The following is a 21,265-nucleotide window of genomic DNA, read 5'->3' as shown; positions in this document are numbered from 1 at the left end:
TACTATGGTGTGAAATTAAATGCATTTCAAATGATTACTTAATGTGATAATGATACTACTGCTGGTTTATCTGCTTGCAAGTCCCTTATATTCTGTGCTATAGGCATGCTATCTTAAACCAAAGAACACAATATAGTACTAGGATTGACTCGGTATCCACTAGAGATACCAGTGGATGAAATGTCATCAATGTGCCCATAACATACACAGTCAGGAGTTATTTCTATTTGTATTCTAGTTCTAACCATGCTTTAGCAGCTACTGCTGTAAGCCTCATTTTTATTTTGAGGTGATGGAATTGGTGACCTCAGCAGTGCTAAGCCATGACATAATGAGAGAAATGAAATGAAATGAGGACTGAGAGATGAAAATCTAACTGATGAAAATGTTCTTACAAAGTGCTAACTTTTTACAAACGCTAACTGCAGCAGGTATGTACATTTAGAAGTACATTTCCCAAACCAGACTAAAAGGCCAGTAGTTGAATTCTTTTCACCACAAAAAATCATTAAGTGTGGAGTCTCACCTGAGACTCCAACAACAGCTCCTTCATCAGGTGGCACAGGGTCAGAGCCTTAGTTTAGGGATACTCTGATACTCTTGATTGTCTTCATAGTAATGGTTTAGCATAGAAAGACTTTCTCCTCATTGAGTTATTTGAAGGTGTTGTTGATGGGCATATTCAAAAAATTTGAGCTCTAGTTCTTCAAATTCTCTGAGAATCGTATAGCCCCCAGAGACAACGAATATCCATTTCTGAAGACTCTTTTAAGTGACTTGACTGATGTCGATCAGTGTCATAAGCACAAAAACTTGTCACAGCTTTCCTTATTACACAATCTGTCCTTATTCATATCTACCCTTTGCACTGAGCATAATTTTTTAATGGAAATTTTAATGAGAATTAAATGACATTTTTTCCTTAAGAAAATGTCAGTAATGGTTGGATCTGTGATTTTTAAATCTACAGCAAAAGCTTCAGGTACTTGAGCTAACAGGATTTCTAGTAATACTGGTAGGGTTTTTATTTCTGCACAGACTTGGTGGAGCTGCACGACTATTTTCCATTCACCAAATAGCACTGGAATGCTTAGAGGGACTGGAGGGACATCAACAATACAGATTTTATCTGTTATCAAATTCAGTAACGAGTCCAATAAAATCTGTTGTGTGGGGGAGGGTCAGGATTTTTATATATCATATAGTCTACCCAAATCTGGAGAGACATTTACGTTGAGGCTGTCCTCATGCAAAAAATAAACGAATAAATAAATAAAATCAAGTGCTTTAGTCTAAGTTCCTGACTGCAGAAGCCTAAGCCAAGAATACGAATTTGAAATCAAAGATTAAAGTGAAATTTAGGCAAAAGTGAAATCATAAATGACTAACCACATATGTTTCTGAAGTCTAAAAGCACGTACATTTTCATCACTTATGTTCCCTGAACATCCCCAGAAATGTTTCATTCTTTTCTAACTCATGTCTATTTCACACTGAGTTGCACAGATAAAGGAGGCTGCAGCACATGGACATGTGGATTCTCCAAGCAGCATCAAGACTGTGGCTACTTTCACTGCAGCGTCAGTGAAGCTATGTGCCATCCAATGGCCCAGTGCTAGAGCATTCACCGAAGATACGAGAGACCCATCTCCAGCTGTCTCCTCTGCCATATATTGCAAATAGACCACAACTTGGCACAACATCCAAGCCCCTTTATGCAACCAGCTCTGTGATCATCTCCAAAGTTAATTCTCTGATCTCCATAAAAAAAAAAAAAAGCTGCCTTAATGTTAATATTCCTACATTTCCCTAGAGCCTTCTCTCACCCCACCCCAAAAAAAAAAAAAAAAAAAAAAGCCCAGTGGGGAAATTGTAATTAAGAATCAAATTACCAGTTCAGGAAAAGTTTAAGTATCTGAGAAGGGATATTTTACACTAGAACCTGTGCCACTTTTTCATGCTTATGATTAGGAAACAAATCATGTTAAGCAATTCTGCAGTTTTAAGATAGAGGCTTCTAGGTTTTGTTGCCCAGTGCACATTTTCTAGTTCTTAACCTCACAATCTTAATACATTACCTTTAACTGATACAGACTCACAATCTGTTGGCATCAAGGCAGTATCTCCCTTCATTTGGCAAGAAAGTGCATTCACGTAGCAGGTGGAAGCTCAGCAGGGCGACCCTAGTTTCACTTCAGTGAGACATCCTGCCACCTGTCTCAGAAGTTACTGAGTAGCATCTTAAGGCTAAATGTAAAGATGTTTAACTTTGCCCCCCAAACACACAGAGACAATCTGAAGTCCCCAGTCAACGCTCAGAGGATACAGACTTTCTACTTGTGTGAAGTGTTTCTCTCCCTGTGTTAGCTGTCTCCAGCTCTTCACTACCTACAGACCCTAGTGTGGTAAAGGAGTCCAAGTGGATACCACCAACTCCTATAAAAATACCTAAGTTTTTAAATCCTTATCCCTTTGAGCTGTATGATGGCCTCAAAATCTTTAGAAGCAAATTAAGTTGTTAGCTATCATAGTGCTAGAAGTAAGCTTGAAAGCAAGAATCACCAGTGCTAGAAAGCTTTTTAAAAAATATTTCTGGAATTGATTTGGGAATATTCATTAAGTGTCAATTCTGTGGTTTTCTTTCTTTCCTTTTTTTTTTTTTTTGTTACCTTTGCCTTTCTGTACACCTTTTATTTATTACAATATACCTTGCAAATACTTCACCCACAAAGATGTCCAGTTTTGTGCCACTGGGATTTAAGGGAAGGTCAAGCCACTATCAGCAGGGATGTTACAGAAACTGACAAAGTTAAATACATGATTTCTTTAAATTGCCTAAGAATACTACCCACTGTTTAATGTAAAAAAATGATATCTTTTTTATTATTATTATTCTAAAGAATGTTTTAAGGGGTCCCTCAAATATCTTTTTCTAGCCCTCAGAAGTTTTCTTGCTTTCTCCACAGACTTAAAATTTGATCTTGTGCTTGTTGAAATCTCAGTTTCAGATAAAACAGAATTTCAAGTAATTGAATAAAATGTGAGTTAGTAATGTTATAAGAAGTTTTTTTAAACAATTTAACTCTGACTTACATCCACATCAATGAAAGTGAATCACCAAAATCCGTATTTCTTATATTCCCAGGAAATGCCACCAGGTATAGCCAGTCACAGTAAGTGCAGTACAAGGTAATGCTTCCTCCGCTGTGGAAAAAAAAAGGGGGGGGGATAGAATTACGAAGAAGTATTGCTGTTGCAAGATATAAGCACTCTAGCATAACTTACAGAAGAACTTGCAGCTGCAGATCAACTCAACAAACCTTTCTATCCCATTTATCAAAACACTTTTGGTTTCCAGCTTAAAGCAGGTGAAACCATAACAAATATTGCACAAGGAATGTTTATCTGTATCCAAAGCGTTTGAATAAATTGTTTATAGAAATCAGTGTAAACTTGATCTTTCTTGACACTTCCACTTTTACAACACTTTACTTCGAATTCCGACAAGTTCTGCGGCATACAACTTTGTTTCTGACCACACACTGGTTTTACAGCAAGCCAAGACTTAAAGGTCAAAAGGAGAGAAGTACGAACACTATTAAAATGAGCTGTGCCGGTCACATAATGATACAATCACATTGTGGATGCTCAATAAAGATCGAAGGTGCCTGTGGCTATGTGGAAAAACTGCTGTAGAGTGGTATCTTTTCTGAGTGAATGAACCAGGGACAGATCTACCATCACAGCAGCAGCCTGTGCGTCCCAGCAGAACAGAGACGATCTGCTCATAATATTGGAGAGGCGGGACTGTAAGTGCAAAGACAAAAGGAGCTTCTCTACGTGCATTTTTTAGAATAGAGCCATAAATAACAGCTATATGAATTTAATCAGTTGTTCCATGCAGATGAGCAATTAAAATACAAAATACTTATAAAGTGTTTTGGATCATCTCATGCACAGTAAGAGCTGCTTCAAGATTAAAGCTCAACCATGCTACTTGCACTCCAAGCTGGGCTGGCAGCGGTGTGAACACTGCCACTCAAAGTCTGCCCAACACTTCCCACTTTAAGATCCCGCTCCGAGTTTTTTTAAATTCTTTTTCTCTCTTTTTTTTTTTTTTTTGGAGTGCCTTAAGCTTTGGAATAAGAATTTCAAATCTTTCAGGATTACTCTGCTGAAAAGAATGTGACTTCAACTTTTACTCTAAAAAACTACTTTTATGTAGCCAAGCTATTTGTATAAGGAGCAAAGGGAGCATATATATTTTTAAAATCAGATTTTTTGCAGAAAGTGAATACTCAGGAGTAACATATAAACAAATTGTTTGTTGTGGTTTAACCCTGGTAGGCAGCTAAGCACCACACAGCTGCTTGCTCATTGACTTCCAGAGGGATGGGGAAAGAGAATTAGAAGAGCAAAAGTTAGAAAATTCCTGGGTTGAGAGAAAGACGGTTTAATAAGAAAAAAATACAATTAAATATAATAAATAAATAAATAAAAACACACACAACCAAGAAAAAAAACACAAGTGCAACAAAAAGGAACTGCTCACCACCAGCAAACCGATGCCCAGCCAGCCCCTGAGTAACAGCAGCCCTGGCAAACTCCCCCCCAGCTTTTATTGACAAGCATGGGGTCATATGGTTTGGGATACCCCTGCGGTCAGTTGGGGGCAGCTGTCCCCATTGTGTCCCCTCCCAGCTCGCTGTGCACCCCCAGCCTGCTCGCTGGCAGGGCTGCACAAGAAGCTGAGCTGTGCAAGCACTGCTCAGCAACAACTACAACACCACTCTGTTATCAACACTGTTTTCGTCACAAATCTAAAGCATAACACTGTACAGGCTGCTATGAAGAAAATTAACTCTATCCCAACCAAAAGTAGAGTTTTGCAACTATCTTTTCCAACCAAATTTCCCCAAAATGCAGAACGTATTGTATACGAACTACTATTTCAGCTGAAACTGAATTGCTGGTCTAGGTGTGTATGGAGACTAGAAGAAAGAAGTCTTCACACTCATGTTTCAGGTAGTCTCCATGAATCTCTGACTCATGAAAAGCTAACACATCCTTACAGACGAACTCGTCATTTTTGCAGTGTAAATGACCAGGCAAAGCAGCATTACTAGAGCTGATCAGTGATTACAAGACTTAAATATGTAAATGTGGTATTACTAAGATGTGAGTTGCTACAATATTTGAAGGAATCCTTGTTCATCTTTTATTTTATAATAACCAAATGCATGACACTCAGAAGAGTTTAGTGTCTGCATGAACTCCGAAGTACATAAAGCTGTATTAACTCTATCTTCTAGACACTATTTTCCTCTATGAAGCAGCGGAGATATGCTTGTTCATCAACAGCACATTTTTACATGAAGTTTTTCCTAGATCGTATTTCTGCCAACAGAGGCGAGGGGAAAGTGGCATTTATTTTTGAATGCTTATGAATGCAACGATGTTTCTTCCGGGTAGTTTGCATTTTATATTCACCTACAGAGAAATACAAAGCTGCCAGACTGTCGGTATTTTTGTAGGCTAAGTACAAAAGGCCACTCTTTTCCTTTAAGAAGAGCTTGGCCCTCGGATTTGCAATTCTTGCTCACTTCCAGTAACTTATTCCAGATTGATGACCTGCCTTTGACTGGACTGGACATTGTAATTCCTACTTGTTAATTTGCTTCCTCGCTCAGATCAAGTTACCTACTCCAATAAAGTCCTGTAAACACCTTTATCATTTCTTATAGGATTTTCAATATCGGAGCTATAACAATAGCATTATCAGATCATTTCTAGGTATTCACGCCTGTTGGAGAACCAGGGCTTATCAGAGATCTGCATCTGTGTGCACAGAGGGGTGCGGTGCTCCCTCAGCTTTCCAAACAATGGGCTTCCTGTGGAGGTAAACTTAGCTCCAGAACGGCCTGGTCTATTTCACAATCTGAAACAGAGATGTGGAACACTTTATCTGTGGTTTACAAGGAAAATACTATCACCTACCCAAATAATGACCCCAGCTGTCCTCCTTCTCAGCACTGTCTTTGCAAATGGTTTATGCACACACTTTCAAAGGATCAGCTAATCAAAGATCTGCCGCAGAAAGATGGTCTATAGGACTGGCCCAGCATGTCATGTGAAGCTCTGCTGAGTTCTGGATGTAAATATGCCTGTAAACCGAAACCTGTCAGGACAAGCATTTTCAATTCAATTAATCTTTCATTAGGTTTGATTACTTTATTTTGCTTTTGACTAAGTTCTGTGCATTTATTATCACATTAGTGGCTACAGTTGAAATAGTTCTTAAATTTCTCCTGGGCATTTCATTGTTATTGCATCTAGCAGTACTTGGCGCAAAGGGGAAAGCAGCAAATAAGCAAGCAAAATGAATTTATCAGTTCCATTTACTTATCAGCCCATTCTCAAATCACATGCCCCACATGTAACTTGAATGACCAGTTTTTCTTTCCATTAGCAAGTACCTTAAGGAAAAGGGATCTACCTCCTGGCAAGTGCCAGATAAACTAGATACTGTATCCTACCTGGAAATTAAAAGTTATATGCAGGGCCTCCAGCAGGCTTTCAGTCCAGTTTCTAGCAACATCAGCACAAAGCAACGACTGTGGCTAACAAACAGGGATAAAGTACGACTTCTTTACCTCCTGAAGTAAAATAACCTCCATGCAATCATAAATTATCTACCAGAAAAGAAATGCAGCCTTCGCTTCTAACAGCAGGAACTAGACCAGGCAATTCTGCAGTACGGAGCCACCCCAGCAGCTGGGCTCTCCGTCTGCCGCAGCCCTGCTCAAGGACAGCACCGGCTCTGTCCCCCTGCTCCCAGAAGAACAGGGGCATTCCCAGAGCCAAGATATTTCCAGGCAACTGAGGTAAAACTCTGGGAATGGGTCTTGCTACAGTGAGAGATGCATCTCTTTCTTAAAAGACCTTATTTCTTAATTATTAAATTCCATTGTGCCTGGAAAAAAACTCTTGCTGGTTCAAAACATCAGTTTGCAGGGAATGAAGGACAATTGTGAGCGCTCTACTCTGCCTTTGCAGTGGCTCTCTGCCAAATGTCAGAGTTGTTCAAGGTTGCACTTGCACCATCCAGCGTTCCCACCAGCAGAAACTCCCGTGGTATCCCACTGCACCCAGGGAAGTGTCAGCCAGCGGGCACAAACCAAGCTTTTGTCAGCAATGCTACACAACTTGCTTCCACCAAAGAGTGGTTGCTGCACTGTTACCAGCTTTCGGAACTGGCTATCTCATGTCTTAGTTTTCTCTGGATTCTTTTGATAATCAATTACTTCTAGCCTTAAGGAATGAAAATAAAACCAAGATTCAATGCAGTTACAAAAAAAATATATTTAAACTCTCCTGTAACTTTGAAAAATCTTATGTTACATAATATGAGGGGCTGAAATTGATGTTCCTCACTAACCTTTCACATCAATCCAAGCGATGACTTCATAGCATCTCTGCCAATCCACCAGAAACACTTTCAGTTTTGCTTATCTACAGTTACTTTTTGAAAAGTCTGATCGTTCTTAGCTAAATTATTTAATCATGTTTGTATGATATTGTTTAAGTGGTCTTTCTCTTCTGGTAGGCTTGCCACAAGGCCTTTTAGCAATACCAAAAGAAGCAGGACACTGATCTGTTTAGGACCTGCTTACCACCAAATTCACCTTATCTAAAATGGTGGCACAACATTTTGGTTGGCAAAGGGCATCTAGGGAAAAGCAATTTATTTATTTGAGAGCTCTGCCACATCAGCATGCAGTGTGTCAGTGAGGATTCCTTTCTCATTAGGACTCAAAATGGATAAGCCTCTTTTTGTGCTCTTCTCTTCCCTTGTATACTGCAGGTGGTAGACAGACCGAAGGAGAAGCCCAGATAGAATCTATCTAGTCTTACATCCGCAAAGGTGAACCAAAATTCATTACAAATTCCACCTAACTGAATTTACGTTTGCAGGGTGGCCACAGAACACCTGGTAGGTAGCAGTGTATTTTACACTAGCTTTTATCACGGTTACTTCAGCAAAGCAATCTTACACAGTCCACGCTGTATCTATTTATATCACATTCAAGTGAGACTTGCTATTTGTTTGAACTAAAAGTTGCCTCCAGGGCAGGGTGGAAGACAGCTTAACTCCGCTATCATTGGAGACACCAAGGATGAAAAGTTTATATAATCTTTTACAAACATATTTTAAAGCAAATTATTATTTCCTTTTGATGTTTCTATTTCCTGTTGATCCTTCAGCCAAGTTTATATGTGACAACAGAGACAGGAGTGCCACGTGAGGGAACTGTGAAAAACTGATATGTAAAAAGTGTGTTAATGACAACTCGGATCTCGGAACAACAACATTAATATAGCATGTTTTAATCATTCAGTTGTATCTCTATAGCCACTCCATAAAGGACAGTCACTACCCAAGTTGACTTCAGACCTCTAACAATTACTACAAGCTTTACTTCTTTATTCTCTTTCACACCTGCGTAACATGAAACTTCGCACAGATAAAATAATGCTGTTTCAGAAATAAATAATACTGTTATGAAGTATATAGGCACACATTTCTACATACTACAGATGTATCAACAACACAGTCAAAAAGCTAACAGATTCAGAGGCAGAAGCCACTAGAGACAGAGTCCTAGGAGCCGACCAGCAGCACCTCTTGGAAAGAAAGGAGCACAGCCCTCAGACCGACCCAACACCCTCTGTACCCGGAAAGAGCAAACCAGTTTCTGTTCCCATCTCAGCAAATGATGCCAGCAACATCCCATCTGCCAATGGCTCTCTCTGAGTCCTGCATGGCAGCCAGCCATACCTCCCTCTCTCACCAGCAACACAGCTATAAAAACACGTGAAACCTTTGACCATTTCACCTCTTGAAATGGGAGGGGTGTTGACACTAGCAGCAACTGTTACACAGTCCTAAGTATTCTTAATCAGAACATAAGCATGTATAAGAACATTTCAAATCTCTATTTTAATAGTTGCGAATGTGTCAAAATGCCAGCTCACATGAACCCAGTATCTCCTGTTGACTGAAATGGTCACTGACAGCTAGTGAAGAGAAACCTTCAAGCCGTTTGGTTACTCAAAGCTTAGGTAGTCTCCTTCCTACAAGGAAGACAAGTATGTGAAGTGGCCTTTGCTCATTGTGTGGGATAGTCATGCAACCTGTCTTTTGGTAAGACCAGCTGCTCCAGTCAGCAGGTGGGCCTACCAGCTTCACCAACACTGGAGAATTGTTCAAGATTTCTTCTCCTAGTATCTTTTTTCCAGTTCACTCTTCTACTTATTGTCTCCAGAATTTCAATTCATTCGTTTTGGCTACTGTTGAGATTTTGTACAAAATAAATCATAAAATACAATTCTATTACTCTGAGAGCAAGTACACAACGCTACACTATAGAAGTGTAGTTCTGCAGAACAACCCATGTCTCTAGTATGCAGCTGCACAAAAACTGACAGATCTTAAACACATTAACCTGGCAAGGTAAACTCTGTGCTAGAAATATCTTACAAATACAAATGAATGCAGCTACAGCAGATGAACTGGAATCAGGACGCCTTGTTTCTCCTGTGCTACTGTCAATTTGTTGTGTAAACTGTGATTAGCTTTATTAGTCTGTTCATCATTACCTTCTTCCACTCTCATCTGCAGAATGGCGAGATAAGAACCGTGTCAAAGGAAGAGAGCCAACATTTGCAATAAAAGCTCTGAGATCGTCAGACAGTGGCTCTTGGAGGACAGCAACAGGATGTAATAAGAACTGACACTACAGGTTCTTTATAAATAATACTGGATACTGGATTTTTGTCAGAAGTTACTGCCAAGCTTTATTTCTCTGTTGGCAGGAAAAAATTGTTCTTTTATTGCTATCCTGGGAGGGTTTTAATTGTATTGGAAGATTTTGTTTGAGAAGTTCACATCTTCAGTGAATGCAGGTGAACTTTTTTATCAGAAAATTTCATTGCCCTTTCCCAACACACCCTATTCCTGGGGACTTTTCCTGACTGATAACAAGTCCATTGGTTCAAATGTCATTTCAGTAGATTTTATACTGTCCAGCAATGCCAACTCCCTTCAGTTCTCACTGAGACTCACACTACAAAGGCTGTGACTTTAGGTTTTAATGAATGGGTGGCATATTTATTCGTATGTAAAATTAAGATGTTACTTATTTAATAAACCCCATACAGAGCTCAGTAAACGACACTTGTATATTATTTTGGAAAATGCTCTGGGATCCTGCAGGGTGAACGGTTAAAAGTATTAGCTGTTACACAGATGGCATTGCATAACAGACCTCAGTTACTACTGAGTCGGTTTAGAAGTTGAAACAGAACACAAAGCCACACTTCCCAAAGCACTGCTCTGTGTGCCCAAAGGGAAAACTCCCTGGCTACCAGTTTTCTTAAGGAAAATGCTAGAAACGTGGACACAGAACAACGTAAGTATAATCCCAGCGCTCAAGCGTGAATGGCTCCAAGCCCCACGGAGCTGCTTCCCCTGACACACCACGCTCTGCACGTCCTGTGGATTGCCTGAGCCTCCTGGCGCTCCTTGTGCTTGCTGAAAACAGCACAGGGAGCTCTACAGTCCCCCATGAAGCTGAGACTAACAGACCTATTGTAAAGAAACACGCTTGCTCCGCTTCTGCAGCAGATACATATTTTCAGATTTCTAAGCAGCACAGGAATTGCACACTACCTACTTCACAGAGGAGCCTAAGAAGGTTCTGCCACCAGCAGTTACCAAATAACCTGCCTCCCAGAGCAAGCATCTCCCTTTCATTTTCAGTCATTACAGACATTTAATTACTGAACTATGAGAGTCTATAGCCCTGATCAACCTTTGATTTCATCGCTTATATAAAATCAGCTGGTTGAAACTGGACCTCCGGGCATCTGAATGAACAGAAACTACAATATGTCAGCTAATTCTTCAGGCTGCCATATTCTGTCTGAAGTTTACTAGGCCAAAAAGAAGCCGAATTTCTCTTTCAGAAAGGCAGAAAATTTGACTCCAGAGGCATCCATGAATGACAAAGTTCTTTAATATCTTTAATGTGAAATCCAGTTTGGCATATGACAGGTCTGAAAGTAAAACTCAGCTTTATGAGTTGATGCCTGCTGAATGCTATCTTGTTCAGAATTTGTAAACAAACTCTTTATTGGGTGATTGCTGTGGATGACTCACCGAACTATTGAAAAAGTGCACAGGTGTAGATCAGAGTTAATATTTGTGTACTGAGTGCACACAATAAGACTGTGACCAACTCTGCAAAGCAAAGTAGTGCCAGTTCCATGCCCCGTTTGTTGGCTCATTTGCTGCTGCCTGGATTGTTGCAACACTGACTGCAATGCTGTTATTCCCTGGAGCTCTAGCTGTCAGTTTTCAGGCGTGATGGAACAAGCCTTGCCTGGTGGCACGCTGCCCAGTGCTGAAGCAGTTTGCTTGGTTTAGCTTTGACTTTCTGTGGCTCCCTGGATGAAGAATCTGCATGCTGATTTTTAATACAGTAGGGAAAACGTCAGGCTACGCCTACACCTCTTCCTGTTTCTTCCGCAGACTCCTTATCTAAACCATTCGGTTGGCTTCACTTTGCTCATTTTACAGTCTTTGTTTCGGTTCATATTTACTTTGAAAGCTACTTGATGTTCCTCCTAAATGCGCACAATTTAAAGGATCCTTCATTTATAGAGGTTGTGTGCCCACCCTCATCACTGCTATGACTACTTCACAATAAAGCAGTAATAGTCAACTAAATTCAGTGGGAAACCAGGCCTCGATTCAAAAAGAAAAAAGTGCAGCTCTACTTTGTGTTACAAACCTCTCTTTATCACTTAATTCTGCAGAGAGATTGTTTTGAACACTTAAATTTCAATTATTTTTAAAGAAGGCTGGAAAGGTTGTAAAAATCTCCACACACCTATCAAATTTACATCACTGATAATAAACAGAAAGACAAATTCTAGAGCAAATGGGACTGTGATCCAAACAGATAAATCTTTGAAATGAGCACTTACAGAACTGTACCAGTTCAGAATCAGACACACCGGTATACAGGAATATACAGAGATGTTTTCATGTAATAGTTGTGGGATTGACTGTTCAAAAAGCTACTGAATAATTTGTTACTGAAGGGCAAAGGGCTCTAATTTAGCGGTAATGTTGAAAGGTGACAGGGATGATCCCCATGCAGAGAAGGATTTGAGTTAGCCAGGCCTCTCCAGTCAGGAAAAGAGAGGCAGCTGACAGGAGCCTGGTTCGAAGCAAACCCAGGTGTCTTTCACGGGACAGGTGGTGGGCCTGTGCAACTCCTTCCCACAGAGATGTTGCAGATGAGAAAGCCAACAGGGGCTCAGGGAGAGGTCTCCTAAGGGTTACAACATACCTCAAAACCACATGCAGCCCACGAAGTGCCAGAGCTGAAAACGGCTGAGTGCAGGAATATAATAAGGGGAAGTACTGTAACAGCTTTCCTCGTTCTTCCCTAGGCATCTGTGTTTTGCCAGCACTGGAAATGGAGCACTGGCCTAGCCGGGCCTTTTGTCTTGGTGGGAAAGGAAAACAACAGCGATCCATTTCTGAGTAAGCAGAGCCTGACCTCCTCCTCACTGTGTAATGTTAAGCTTAACCACCTCCCTCCGGCCAACCTGGAACACCACACTACCGAATAAACCTGTTTTTCAATTTGTTGCTAAATCACAGGACAGCCCTCACAGTCATGGCATGGCAAAACTTGGAAATGCATATTATTTAATCAAATAAAATACCTTTAATTGCCTATTTGAAACACAAGCAAATGCCCAGCCTAGTAGTCTAGTAAGTTTACAGTCTGACTAACTGCTTGATTGCTACGTAATCCCAGAGAGTTCCTCACACTTCACCTGACACACAGAATACAAAACAGTTTAGAATTTAGGGTATCATTACCCCAAGTTTATCTTGGTTACATTATTCATGACCAAGTTATGTAATAACACAAACACTGACAAAAAATTATATGGTGGTATGGTATAAAATCATTTTCATGTGCTGCAACAGGTAATCAGTATACAAGAAAGCAGGAGATAAATTCAAGGCATGCTAGACAGCCTGCAACAGCTATTCTGTTCTACTTCCACATAGAGGAAAAACCTACCGTCACAGGATCTAATGCCAGACAATTTACACTTAGTTACAAGTAAATGCCAGACTCTGGGAGAAACAGCATGATCGCTCCTTTTCTACTTGTAAAGACCTCACTTTTGTTGCCTAAAAATCATCTTTAATCGCAGAAAGTCTTTCCATCTTCACAGACAGAAAAGATTGTATTTGCCTATATGAGGCAATATGCAGAGGGAACTTTAAGGAGGTCCACATAAAAGGAAGAAGCATTTTTCCTTGAAATATATATGCAGCTATTGATTGTAAAATTCAAGGGGCTACGCTGGGTTTAACAGGAAGAATGCACACCTCTCCAAAAGACATACAGCTTGTTTTCCACAGATGGCTCTTGCAAATAGTGCATATCCATGCACAAACACAGCAGTTCCTTGGTTGGTAATTGTGGGAAGAAGAATAACGAGAACATCTAGGAACAGCACCACACTGTATTTGCATCACTAGGAAGATGTAGAAAGACCAGATCCACAAAGTCTGTCTTTGTGGGTGAATTTGCCTCTGCAACTTTGGCTGAATTTCCAGGGGTGCTGGAGACTCAGGATGTACATTCTGACACCTTTATGAGACAGATAACTTTTCCTTTAATTCAATTATTCCACTCTGCATAAACATATCTGCCACAAACTCCATTTTGTCTCTTGTAGAGAGACATCAAAATATCAAAATACTACCTACTTCTAAAACAGAGCTGGATCATCTCAAAATAGAAGTTATACAAAGAGATGTTGTGAGGATACCAAAGCAGATTCGGTGGTCTCCCTGGTCCCCATAAAATCCTGTGTTCCTGAACAGTCCAGACACAAGCAAGAACAAAGCAAAATGTGAATTAAAATCTTTGCCCTTCTTCTGGTACAAGCTGACATGGATCATGATCTGATTATAATCATACAAAAATTAAAGCCATTTCAGTCATTTTACCTGCCAGTCAGCATCCATTTGCAGGTTAACTGCCGAATATAATCAGTTTTACAAAACAGATTTTGTTAAAAGTCTGTGTGCAAACCAGCACTATATTGTTACTATTTCAATGGGCTTGTGTAACCCTTGTTCTTGCTCAGGCTGTCAAGTAAAACAAGAGCTGACAGGGATGCCATGCTATAAACCTGATTTTTTTTTATATACTTCTAGCAATTTGTAGTTGTAAATTATATATAAACACTTCATCTTATTATGTCCCTTTCTGGGATTGTGGAACAGAGAACTCTTGCTGTGAAACAAGTACGCACCATGTCAAGATATGAGGGCAAAACACTATGTCTTAAATACTGCTAAGTGTCATTAAGCACATCACATTTGGCGGTATCTTTCAACAGCCTGGGTTACACCATAACATATAGCAATGGTTACTAGACGGAGATTATACTTCCTACAGTGTCTTAATATATTACTATATCAATAAATTAATATGTGTGTATGGCAAAGAAGAAAAGAAGACAAAGAAGGGATGATAGCCAAAAAAAGATAAAAGATACCAAGCAAGAGGAGAAAATGGTGATCCTGATCACACTGTTGGTTCACAAACAGGAGAGATGAAATGTACACAAGGCAGAACTCCACTTGAAGGGACAGAGCTACCTAAAGCAGAAAAACGTGCATCAAGAAATAACTTAAAAATCAGGTACCCAGAAAGTGTTAGTTTGTGCAGTTGGAAGTCGTGGAAAAAATTCAGGATATCAAGCTTTCTTGAATGTACACTAAGCTAAAAATATTATATAAATAATTTCTGGCTTCCTCTAACATGCATGTTAATTATTGTGGTTTTAGTTAATCAATCATTCAGAATTTTGAATTTGGAAAACATGCTTTATGCAATAATTGTGGCGTTCGACAGAAGCTTAAGCTTTCAGCTGCTGTACGTTCAACATAAAAAGGTTGTGTTCCATTTTAATTTACTGTTCAGGATTTTACTATAATTTTGTGCGAACAGGCAATGAGGGACCACTAAAATGCAACTAGTCCTGCTGGCACAACTCTGCAATGAATTTAACATAAAGGTCTGTTCCTCTAATGCTAATTTAGTGAGGTTATAAGCTGAAAGCAGAAAGATTTTAATGAGATAATGGCAGACTTTTAAACTGCTTTTATTTTCTGCTACTGAAGATCTGGGGGAAAACATTCCACCAAAGTGATCTCATTTCACTTGATTTCCTGGAGATTCTATTGAAAAAAATCTTGCTTATTTAAAAAGAAATGTTACCAAATTGGAGTCAACAACAAACAGACTTTAAAAAAAAAAAGGCAAAATAAATCAATTTAGGGAAGTTTTGGCACTTAGTCCAGGGGTAATGGAGTTTTTGAGAGACTAAGAATTTAAGGTAATAGGGTAAGTATGCTTCTAATGTGTTTTAATTAAAATGGTCTGTAGAGAAAGAATGAACATTGTAATAATTTAGGTATAAAGTCAATGCTATTGAGATGGCATGAAACAACTTACACTTTTCTCTCAGTAGTTGATTCAGGCTTTCTACAGTGTCTTGAGGATTTCACTTGAAACATTCATATCTGGAAGGTTCTCACTTGCAAAATACGTTGCCTATTTTTAGAAACTATGTTTAAATGTACCCATAATTGCATTCCCCTTCTCATGCATGTTTCGTACAGTTAATGTTTGTTGTAACTGAAGTAGGCATTTTTAAACTACTTTTCTACTCAGTATCTAGAAAAATAGTGTCCTGAAGTTCTCTAGATTTCACTGCAAGTATATAACCATTCCTATTAGCCTCAACTGCAGCCCACTTCTATAAGCTAATTTATCACAAGCTGATAATTTCATAATTCCCTACAAGCAACACATAAGAAGCAATTGTAACTTAACAGCAAACACTTAGTCAACCAAAACACTAAAGTTTGATGGCAATTACATGAACAGTACTACACTACAAGGCAGCTAGCTAATACAAATTTAACATATAAACTGCTGTCTCCACAATAGTTTTTGACAGATACATTAAATTACATTTTTTAAGAGGAGCTTTCTTGTTCTAGCCTAGACGTGACTTAAAGACTAAAATCCAGGTAAAAAAAATGATATTTCAAAACTCTCCACCCTCTGTTCAGAACTAGGGTTATTGTCAGTTAAGTGTGATGGGCTCATTTACCTCATTTTGATGTAATAGTCATGATCTGACTGTTCACAGGTAAGCTGTAATTTCCTTACTCCTGTTTGCCTGATTTCTTTCTGCTCCTGCTTTAGGTCTGAAACTGGCAGCTGTACCCTTACTGTCACTCAGCATCTTTAGCTGGTTGTAGAAAGGAAGCTCTCTGGTTGTAGCGATATACCTGTAGTAATTTTCAGCCAGTGAAATATTAAAAACATTTTCTGTGGAAATCGCTCAGGGCAAAATCAAATTCTCACTTCGTACAGTGTATTAATTTAACTCCTATGCAGGCAGTTTTGTGTGGTCTCTGGGATTTATGAAATACAGTGATTAAAAACTCTGCTAGAGAGATGGCTCTGCGTGCTCCTGGATTGAAAACGAGGAGTATCCCTCATAATCAGGCCTGCTAGAGAGTACTTTTGTCCTCTGCTGCCTCTCATTATCTGTCACTCAATTATAAAAGGCTTCTATCCTTGATTTCTTGCATTGGTTATATTTTTTATTTAGGGATATAAGAAATTCTGCAAGAATGTGATTTAGGATCTTATTTCTGAAATGTTGACTGTAATTCATTGTTGGTATTTCTGAAACAATTTGATTGAATCTCTAGGATGAAAGAACAATCTATCCTTTTGTTTCATTTCTGTTCTTGTTATTTCTTACCAGTACTTTCATGCCACGTGTTGATATTCTTCCAGTCACATGACCCCGACAACATTGGCAACTAACATTTTTTTAAGTATTAGCTACTAATAAAAAGTCATTGAGTAAAATAAGCAAAATAAGATTTGACTGACTTGTAAGCCTTACAGTCTTCTCATTGCATGAGCTTCAGTGCAGAGTAACTTTACACGGCCCAGAAATGGATTTTCATCTCAACCTGTAATAAGAGAAAAATTTCTTGTATTAGTGATGTGAATGTGAACATTTATACAAAAATGTATCACAGCTGATAAAAGGGCAGCTGAATTTACGTTGTGGCTATGAATTAATTTTATGATTTTTCAAAAAGAGACTACTTTTTTCCCTTCCTTTCTTGATTTTTTTTCTAGACTTTTGTTTGTTTGTTTGTTTTGTTTTTAAGTTCTCCTGCATTTAAAAGGCAATTTTCACAATTACAAAGGTCCGGATGATAAGGATCGTGTTCAAGGGGAATGGCAGTCACCACCAGCTACAAAGCTAAAGAACTGAAATTCATGAGAAGAGTCTTCAGGCAGAACACAAGCAAAAAAAAAGTAACACAGAGGGAGAAGACATTGTGTATAGGAGAACTTGTAGACATCACGAGTGATACTTTAAGGAAGATGAAGTCAAGATGCAGAAGGAATGGGTTCACAAATGGAGGTCAAACCACAAACCTGAGTGACTAAAATTTTGTATGAAACATTTTGATAAGTACGCCAAGATAAAAGGAAATTTCAAATAAAAAAAAAAGAGAGACCTCAAAGTTAAATAGTGAAACAATGGGTAATAGATCACATGAAAGAGTGAAAAATTAGCAGTTCTATGAGCAACGGTATTCCTAATGTCTGGTTTCTTACATATGTGTCTTGTGACTTGATTTGCTGTTGTTCAGGAAAATTTGAATTCTGACTGAAGTTCTACCTGGTGTTGAGCTTTAATAATAATTAACAATTGTAAAAATCACTGAAAGGAGCACATGCTGCGACCTTTCCACCACTGCAGGCAAGTGCAGATCTTTCTTCTCCACCTAGACATCAATCTTCATGAAACCCGTACGAAGCTGGTATTCTTTAAGACCTTCACTCTTATTGTTGAGGTTGCAACTTACCAATGAGTTCAAAAACGGGTCATTAGACTTAGACGCTCACATAAACATACACACAGCTGAATCAAATAAGCCTTAAGAAATAAGACAAATTGGGTGGAACAAATTCCAGAGAAGGAAGAGCTGTGGTTATTGAGTGGAAAGGAGATGAATGAGGCAAGACAAAGAGAAAGCTGACTTTGTCATGGCTTCAGGACAAATGGTGAAAGAGGAGGTGAGATATATTGAGACAGCATCTAATAGAAAGAAGACAGGGAGGAAGGCAGAAGAGAGCGATTTATTGAAAAGCAGGGAAGGAGAGGACAGGACGATAAAAGACTGCGGCTTGCAGAGTTCTGAGGCAGGAACGTGAGAAGGAAGGGGAAGAGGAAGCTGTGGCTCCCCAAAGACAGGCAGTATGGAAAACAGGTTTGAAAGGCAGGGGAGAACTCAGTAAACTGAAGGAGGCTATAATGAGATAAGAAGAAGAGCACTTGCAGTTTATGTAGCAGTGGGAGATGCAGCAGTGCCATATGACTGAAGGGAGAGAAGGCAGCAGGGCACAGGTGGCCAAGGACAGGGATGTGGATGGGGAGAAAGGACAAGCTGACATAAGGGTGAACTGTGTGAAGAAAATGCAGTAATGGGCATTAGATCACTTTTGCCTTGCAACTGTGTGCCAGGGGATGAGGAGGAAGGCTGGAAGGGGCTGGCAGGCCAGCTCAGCTATTCTGGGTTGAGGACACTGCCAAAGGGGCAGGTGGAGCATAACTGGTAAATGCTTTGTTCATGAGAGAAATATTGAATTATGGCTGGTAATTACACAGCAAGAGAACTAAAGATAATGATGTGTCTGCGCATCAGTGACTCTGGGAGTATCGATTAATCATTACACCAGTCAAAGCCGGTTGTGAACTCCCCAGCAGGACTTGGCTTCATCAGGGCGGGCTGGTACGCTGGGATCAGCATCTTGGATGAGTCACGGGGCAGGATTCCAGGGTCCGCCGGGCATCCGGCCCCTGCACGCACGGGCGCCAGCTGGCGCAGGGGCACGGCAGCTCTAAAACCAGAGGGCAGCCCCGAGGGCAGACCTGTCCCAGCCACCCAGGCCTCAGAAGGAGAGCGGACACGGAGTAAAATTAACACGACTGTAAAATCCGCAGCTGCTATCCAGGAGGCGGGCATCGCCGAGCATGACGAGAACCACACCAATTTCAGCCAGCAGCTGCCAGGGATCGTGCTTCACTGCAGAAATCCCATGTGTTGGTATTTGCAGACTCTCTTTTCAACACGAATTCCAGCTTACAGAAAACACCAGAAAATGGTGTCTCTTCCAGGCTGAATAAAACCAAAATTTTTTCCAAATATCGGTAATTCTCAAATTTGGCCAACTTTGCTTGCCGTGCTAATTCACCTCTTGCAGGATCATAGCTTCTTCAGTCATGTTGAATTGCTAAAATGTTTTGGCACTTGGCAATTTATGCATCACCCTCCCACACGCATCATTAATTTGATAACAGATATTAAATCTTTCTGCCATGACTGGAGTCTTCTGAAATGAAGCACATGGAAAGGGGAAAAGACCCTCTGCCTGACTCCGGGCCACATCAGCAAAAGCGCAGCACAGACACAACTAAACCCAAGACAATAAGCTGCAAATATTCACCACCTTTGTGCAGTAAATAAGCATTTGTTCCTGAACTCAAGAAAAGTTTTGACAATTTTAACCTACAACTTCCTGTACTAGTATTTCAACATCTAGAAATGAGGACCAGGCTTCTATACTCCAAAAAGCAATGCAAATAATTTTAACGTATATATAGGCCAGAGGACGCCAGTTAGATAAGTTATGGCCTTTAAAAGTGGATCTTTTCTTGGACATAGTACGGAGGAGAAAAAAATAACCCTTCTTTGCTTGGACAGAACTTCATTAAAAAGCAAACTTTTTGAACATGCAAAAGACAACACAGAATGCAAAAGGGCTATTTTTCTTCTAGAAGTTTGCTTCAGTTAAATTGTCCTCCCTCTCCCTATTTTTAGCATCCAGTTGCTCTGCTTTCCAATTGACATCTCTCTCTGTCCTGAGGTTACTGGAATGCCCTACCCTGTCCTTGACACGATCAGAGGTTAGCCACAGTGACGTTACAGGAGCCTGCACAGGGAGGATGAAAAACAGATTTGCTTCTCTGTCAGCCACCGCTGAAACACAGATGTTGAAAACTGTTTAAGATCATAGGGTCCATTTCTTGTGACAAGCGGGCAGGAGCTCCACTCCATGTGTCTTATCAGAAGGAGGTTACTTGCTTTTAACACAATCTTTCCTTGCTTTTGTCTTACCTGTTCTTTCAGTATCTTTGTGACATAGACCAAGTCTAAAACTCTTATCATGTCAAACGGTGTAGTTTAGAAAGAAATACTTCTATTAGGAGAAAAATGACCCTCTTTATTTTTAGGACAGAAGCACAAAATGGAAAATATAGAAAAACATTCAACCCTTCAACTGTGAGTACTATGTAACTGTAAGCTTATTTTTACTAGTACAATCTAGTGCATACCATTATTATCTCTCATTTCAGTCATCTGTATGATACAACCATTCTCACAGATACAAACATTTTCCATGTATTGTTTATGCATATAGTGCTATATATAGATAAGCTTTGAAAAAAGATTTTTATAGCAAATTGCTTGAATATGACAAAACAGAAATAATGCCCAAGTATATAGTACTTTGCTTAGAAGGGGTCATCTGAAAGAGATCAGTTTGCTGAAATAACTGCTTGTGCTTTCTCTCACGGGTCTCATGGCCGATTCAAGTAATGAATCTGCAGCTCTGGATTTCATCTGTACAGGAGTCAGGTGTTTAACACAGAAAAAGGGCATTTACCAGAGGTTAGATAGCTCAGAGTAATGCAAGACGCTGGATGCAGTCTTGACAATCTTGTTCAGTACATATCCTTGGACTGGACAACTTTCCAAGAAAGCTATGCTGGCAGGTCAGTCTAGCATGCTCTAAGAGAAAGAGAGATGCAGTGGGCATAACAGGACTAACGACAAAGACTTTTCGGTTGTAATTGGACTAAAGTGTTCCACCTGCCACTGACACTACTGTTTTTCTTCCTGTTCCCAAGCAGTGTGAATCTTTTAATCAATAAATAAATAGGACTGCACCGATTTTTCATCTGCAAGAAGTACACACAGCTGTGC

At 39.7% G+C, this 21,265-nt stretch overlaps 1 protein-coding gene across 2 annotated transcripts in view; it reads right to left on the bottom strand.

Moving 5' to 3' along the window:
* FUT8 (fucosyltransferase 8) overlaps positions 1 to 21,265 on the bottom strand; it is a 141,118-nt gene that overhangs the window by 92,581 nt on the left and 27,272 nt on the right. For both annotated transcript variants that reach the window (XM_083840451.1, XM_083840453.1), the window contains exons 2-3: positions 17,088 to 17,170; positions 3,094 to 3,204 (exon numbers count right to left, since the gene is read on the bottom strand). The gene's annotated coding sequence lies outside the window, so the exon portion shown is untranslated. The remainder of the gene's footprint in view (positions 1 to 3,093; positions 3,205 to 17,087; positions 17,171 to 21,265) is intronic.

The sequence above is a fragment of the Anser anser genome (assembly GCF_964211835.1).
Source record: "Anser anser genome assembly, chromosome: 5".
In the NCBI taxonomy this organism is placed as follows: Eukaryota; Metazoa; Chordata; class Aves; order Anseriformes; family Anatidae; genus Anser; species Anser anser.
This window is presented reverse-complemented; position numbering and strand designations above follow the sequence as displayed.